This window comes from Macaca mulatta, chromosome 7, assembly GCF_049350105.2.
Source record: "Macaca mulatta isolate MMU2019108-1 chromosome 7, T2T-MMU8v2.0, whole genome shotgun sequence".
NCBI classification, from domain to species: Eukaryota; Metazoa; Chordata; class Mammalia; order Primates; family Cercopithecidae; genus Macaca; species Macaca mulatta.
Genome location: NC_133412.1, coordinates 86,928,650 through 86,934,548, shown reverse-complemented (window position 1 = coordinate 86,934,548; position 5,899 = coordinate 86,928,650). Strand labels below are relative to the sequence as shown.

The 5,899-nt window shown below is 39.6% G+C and overlaps 1 pseudogene; it reads right to left on the bottom strand.

Moving 5' to 3' along the window:
- Positions 1-1,384: 1,384 nt before the first annotated feature.
- On the bottom strand, positions 1,385-2,898 carry LOC715541 (primary cilium assembly protein FAM149B1-like; annotated as a pseudogene).
- Positions 2,899-5,899: the final 3,001 nt, after the last annotated feature.

Genomic DNA, 5,899 nt, shown 5'->3' with positions numbered 1-5,899 from the left:
TTTTATCTATAGAGTAGGGACACTTTTATATATTTTATTACTTAGCAATCCCGTGTTGTGTTGTTTTCCACTATATGCATATATATCTTTTCTCCTAAGTAGTTTGTAAGAGATTCTTTAGGGCAAGAATTATGTCCAACAATCCCTCGTGTCTATAACTATTTGGTAAGTGACCTTCTCAAAGTGACATGGCTATGAAGCGGTCTAGCAAAGATTTGAACGCAACTATTTTGACACTAAATTCTGTGCTCTTGCCACTGTTTCATGTTCTTCTCTGCTGATGTGACTGGCCAAACTCACTTCATCACTGGCAAATAGGGTTATAGGATTTGTTGAATAAATTACAGTAAACACACACACAAAATAAAAATTTAATAAAATGTAAGTTTCAATCTTCCAATATTGATTTCTTATGCCCTTGCCTCCAGGATAGCTGTTGCGGTGTCTGTTATCAACTTGTTCCTTATTCCTTTGTAGACATTCTGCTTTTCCTTTTTGAATAATTTTATAGTTCTGTCTTTGAAGCCATTAGATTTCACTCAGTATATCTAGATATGGATATATGTTCAATCTGATATCAGTGTCTCTATTAAATCTTGTTCATTATTTCTTAAATAGTTCCTCTTCACCATCATCTCTTTGCTGCTATTTCTAATCATTTTTCACTTATCTCAGGGTGTTTATTATGCCTGTGAGGGAAAATCAAGAAATGGTGTTGTCGGGATTGCTATACTGGAATGATTCTGCCTCCATGAAGTCCTTCAGTCCTAAAACCATGGGGCCTAGGCTTTGCCCTTCCTGGCAATGCCTGGTTCCCTAGAAATAAAAATGGGTACCTGGGAAACAATTAAGGAAGAGTGAAAACCCAGAGAAATAAGGATAACAAAACACACCGAGGCACCCTTCCTGCTGCTGTAGCAGTTGAGTAGCAATTGTAAATAAGCAATTTCTCCTGTGTGCAGAGACATGGCTCAAACCAAGGCAGAATTCCCTGTGTCAAATGAATAATGGTTGTCATTGACCAAAGTACAGGTGGTACTTGGTGTATATTTTAAGAGAAAATGATATGCTCTGGGTATGGAAAGTATTATGTAAAAGAATAAAATTTTAATCCATATAGGCCTAGGTAGTTTTATTTTCTAAGTAATTTTTAAAACAAAAATAAACAATTTAAAATTTATTTTGTTCCAAATTTTAAAATAATCTTTCATACCCGGTCATTGCTAGTCGTATCAACTGTATTCCCTTGCTAGTATTTTTGTTGTTGTTGTTGGAAACTCAACTTTTATTCTGAGTTAAGCCTCTAGATAGTTTTAAGTCTGCCAAAGTAGTATTCCCCCTACCTTTTCTCTCCCCAACTATCAAGACTATTCTAGGAAGTAGGTCACTCTACCAAAAATGATTGAGCTGTGTTGGGCCTGAGAAAAAGTCGGGCAAAAGGAGCCATTCTTTTATTTTTTATTTTTATTTTTTGAGATGGAGCCTCTCTCTGTCACCCAGGCTGGAGTGCAATCTCGGCTCACTGCAAGCTCTGCCTCCCCGGTTCATGCCATTCTCCTGCCTCAGCCTCCCAAATAGCTGGGACTACAGGTGCCCACCACCACGCCTGGCTAATTTCTTGTATTTTTAGTAGAGATGGGGTTTCACCGTGCTAGCCAGGATGGTCTCGATCTCCTGACCTCGTGATCTGCCCTCCTCGGCCTCCCAAAGTGGGTGCTGATAGTTAGGTTCATCCACCACCGCACTTGGAGCTCGACTGGAGTCGCCATGGGGCGTCGTCTGTCTTTGTGGCCCCACAGTACTCACATGTTCCACTTCAGCTGTGCCACTTCATTCCGCTGCCGCTGGGACTGGGGCTCCTCTAAGGATTTCTTCCACACGTCTTGGTATTCCAGCCTGTGAATGCCTTGTGCTGATCGGATGAAAGGTTCGTGGCGATGGATTGCCTCTCTTAGTGGACTGCACTGTGTATGACAGAGATGATGTACTAAACTCCACAGCTCGATTTGGCCAACTTCGAATTGAAAGGATGGTACTGGAACCTGGCCTCAGAAGTAGCTTGTCATCAAGATCTAGGAGCTTGTCCATTAGGGAGCTATTTCTTGCCTGTAGAGGCATCCCATGAACCAAGAGACCATTCACATTTGGCTGATGACTGCTTGCTTCACAGAGACTCATTGGATTTGAAGTAACGGACAGTACCTTAGACTGTGGCACTCACGGTAACACCAAAGGATGTGGTTCACTCAGCACACAAGAACTTTTTGAATCGGGTCTGGGAACTGCAACATTACTCTCATCATCAGAGGCAAATCCTTCCCAGTGACTACGTGTCAACTGTTCCATACAGCTCACAACCTTGCTCCATACATTGTCAAACACATAAACAAGGACATCTTCTTTCACACAGTAAAATGGAGCAATGGGAGGATACCCTCATTTCTGTTTCTCTGTAGCTGCTCCTGATTTCTTCCCATGAAATCCCTCTTACATATCTGTGTGATCAAATGCTAGGTATTCCTCAATTACTCCTTCCGAGATGATTATAGAGTCTTCCTCGTCTCTTTCCATAGAACAAAAGCTGGAGGATTTGGCAATAGAAGATGCTTTATGAGCATACGAAGATGAAAAACGTAACTTCTTTCCCCTTATACCAAATATAGTAGAATCTCTTTCTTGAGACAAGGTTGTTTCATATGAAGCTGAAACAGCAGAAGGGGATCTAGGATACAATCTATAACCTTCACTTGGAGTGATTGTCTGCCTACCTAGAATCCTGAGGTGAGGAAAGCTAGCTATTCACTGTTGGCACTCTTCTTGTAGACTCTTGTTATGCACACTCAACTTCTGCTCATACAAGAGTTCATCGACGGCTGTGAACATTGCCTAGGCTTTTTCAGTGGCATTTTGATCGAGTTCACCATATCCCCAGGAGAAGTCCGAGCTGCCTTCAGTAGATATCCCTGCGCCTGTATAACTTGGAAAAGCAGAGAGTGAATTCCCAGCGTCGGCTGATGTAAAAGGTGATTCTCTTGTGATGTCAGACTCGCTTTGGGAACTTGTGTCTTTCTCATGACTGTCACTGGCAGGGAAATTTCCTCTAGCTTCTTGGGAGAGGGATGATGGTTAAGAGCATGTTTTGTTATTCCTTTCAGCTCCAAGCTCTGTGACACCACCTTCCAAGTGTATCTGGAGATCCTCTTCCTCCTCCTACTCCTCCTCCCCCTCCTCAGCCGCGGGTGGCCTGGGCCGGGGTGGGCACCGCAGGGTGAGGACCTCCGGTCCTGGCCCTCCCGCTGGCTCCGGCCTGGCCGCCTCCCACCACCTACTGGCCTCGTCTCGCCCCGTCGCCTAGTCTCCGAACCACCACCTCTCCAGGGTCCCCACCTCTCCAGTCCTACGACCTCCCTGCTTTCTTCCCTTGCTAGTATTTCTAATAGCATGCCCTGATTAACTCATTTTATCTTTTGGTATAAATCAATTACAATTAAAATAGAGTTTGATAAATCTCAGTGGAGCATTTTTTCATGTTAAAAACATTTTTTTTCTCAAGAGATCAAGTGTGATTAACTTCAGTGAGAGGCTAAAAGTTCAAATTATTCTCAGTAGAGAGAAATAGTCAGTTACTTTCCTTACAGATTTTTTTTCCATTTCTAAATGCAGAATGTCAAATCTGCAGTAGTTGTATTCCAAAGCAAATTTAATTTTTTTCTCAGGTAACAAGCATGAACGTGAGGACTGATCTAAAGGGGCCACACAGAGGCTGCCAGTGGATTATGATCCCCGAAGCAGAAGCTCCTGAAAGAGATATGAATGTTGAATTTTTGCAGCTGCCCCTTCGCCTTTTTGGTCCTATTTTCACTTGCCACAGTGCTTTTGAGAGTGATCAGTGTTGCATGGATCGGCCATTGCTTCCTCTTTACTACCTAACAGTATCCTATTGCTGGTATGTATGTACCATTAATTTTTCATTCACTGGTTGATAGATATCTGGTCTGTTTTCAGATTTGGTAAGTATAAAATCTGCCACACCATTCAAATATATTTAGCCATATAGACATTTGCCCTCATTCTCCCAGGAGTGGAATTGCTAATCATGTGTTTAACTTTTTTTTTTTTTTTTTTTGAGACACAGTCTCCTCCTGTCCCCAGGCTGGAGTACACTGGCACGATCTCAGCTCACTGTAACCTCAGCCTCCTGGGTTCAAGAGATTCTCCTGCCTCAGCCTCCGTAATAGCTGGGATTACAGGCACACACCACCATGCCCGCTAATTTTTGTATTTTTAGTAGAGACGGGTTTCACCATGTTGGTCAGGCTGGTCTTGAACTCCTGACCTCGTGATCCGCCCACCTCGGCCTTCCGAAGTGTTGATATCACAGACATGAGCCACCATGCCCGGTGTGTTTAACTTTTTAGGAACTGCCCTTTTCATCAGCAAAGGTGGTGGAAAAGACAGTATCTAAGAAAATTACATTACAATGATAATATAAATATAAAAATTTATGAGTGTCATTGTTTAGCTCCTTGCCAGCACTTAGTATTTATTACCAGAGTTTTTGTTGTTGTTTTAGTTTAATATTTCCAATAGATGTCTAATGGTAGTTTAGCATGGATTTAATCTGTTTTTTGATTACTAATAATAATCTTGAACAACTTATCATGTGCATCTGTGCTATCCCTGCCTCTTCTTTGGTATAGAGAAAACATCAGTAAAGTTTCTGTTCAAATCTTTTGTCCAATTATCATTAGGGATTTTGTTTTCCATTTATTGAGTTTTAAGATCTTTTTAAATATACACAGAATATGTCTTTTAGCAGATATGTATTTGCAAATATATTTTTCCCAGTCTATGATTTGGCTTTCCATTCTCATAGCAGTGTACTTTGAAGAGCAAAAGCTGTGAATGTAATCTATAATTTGTCAATTTTTTTTTCATTATTCATGCATTTGGTGTTGTGCTTAAGAATCTTTGCCTAGTGAATTACAAAGATTTTCTTCCATATTTTCTAGGATAGATTTTATAGTCTGAGGTTTTACATTTAGGGATAAATTTATTTTGAGCTGATTTTTGTGTATGGTGTGGGGTATCAGTCAGCATTCATATATTTACACATGATATCCAATTTCTAGCACCTTTCTTAAAATGACTATCCTTTCTTCATTATATTATATTGGCCCTCTTGTTGAAAAGAGTAGGTGTAGGTTATTTTGGACTCTTTGTTTTCGTTGATTTTATTAATCCTTTCATCAATACTTACCTTGTCTTAATTATCGTAGCTTTATAGTAAGTCTTGAAATCAGGCAGTGTGTCAGTTCCCTGAATTTATTTTTCTTTTTCAAAAATATTTTGAAACTATTGGCCCTTTGTTCTTTTCATTGAAATTTTTAAAGACAATTTGTCAATTTATTTAAGAAGAAGCTTGCTGAAATATTGATTTGGAGGCCTTTGAATCTCTATATAAATCAGTTTGGGGAGAATTGACATCTTAACAAAATTGAGACTTCTGATGGATGAAGATGGTATAGCTTTCCATTTTGGTCTCTTTTGATTTTTCTCTTCAGTGGTTTACGCTTTTCAGCTTACAAATTCTGGGTATATTTTATTAGATTTGTTCCTAAGAATTTAGTGATTTGTAAAATTCTGTTATAATAGTCCTAGTCTTTAAGTTTTGATTTCTACTTGTTTCCTGTTAGTTTGTAGAAATGCAGTCGGTTTTTGTATATTGACCTTTTATCTTGAGAACTGTCTAAAATTATTGTGAGTTTCAGTAGCTTATTTATATGTACCTTAGGGATTTCATGTCAGTCTGTGAGTAAAAACAGTTTTATTTCTTCTCTTCTCAATCTGTTTGTTTTTACTGTTTTCTTCCTTTTTGTCTTAGTGCACTGTTTAGGAC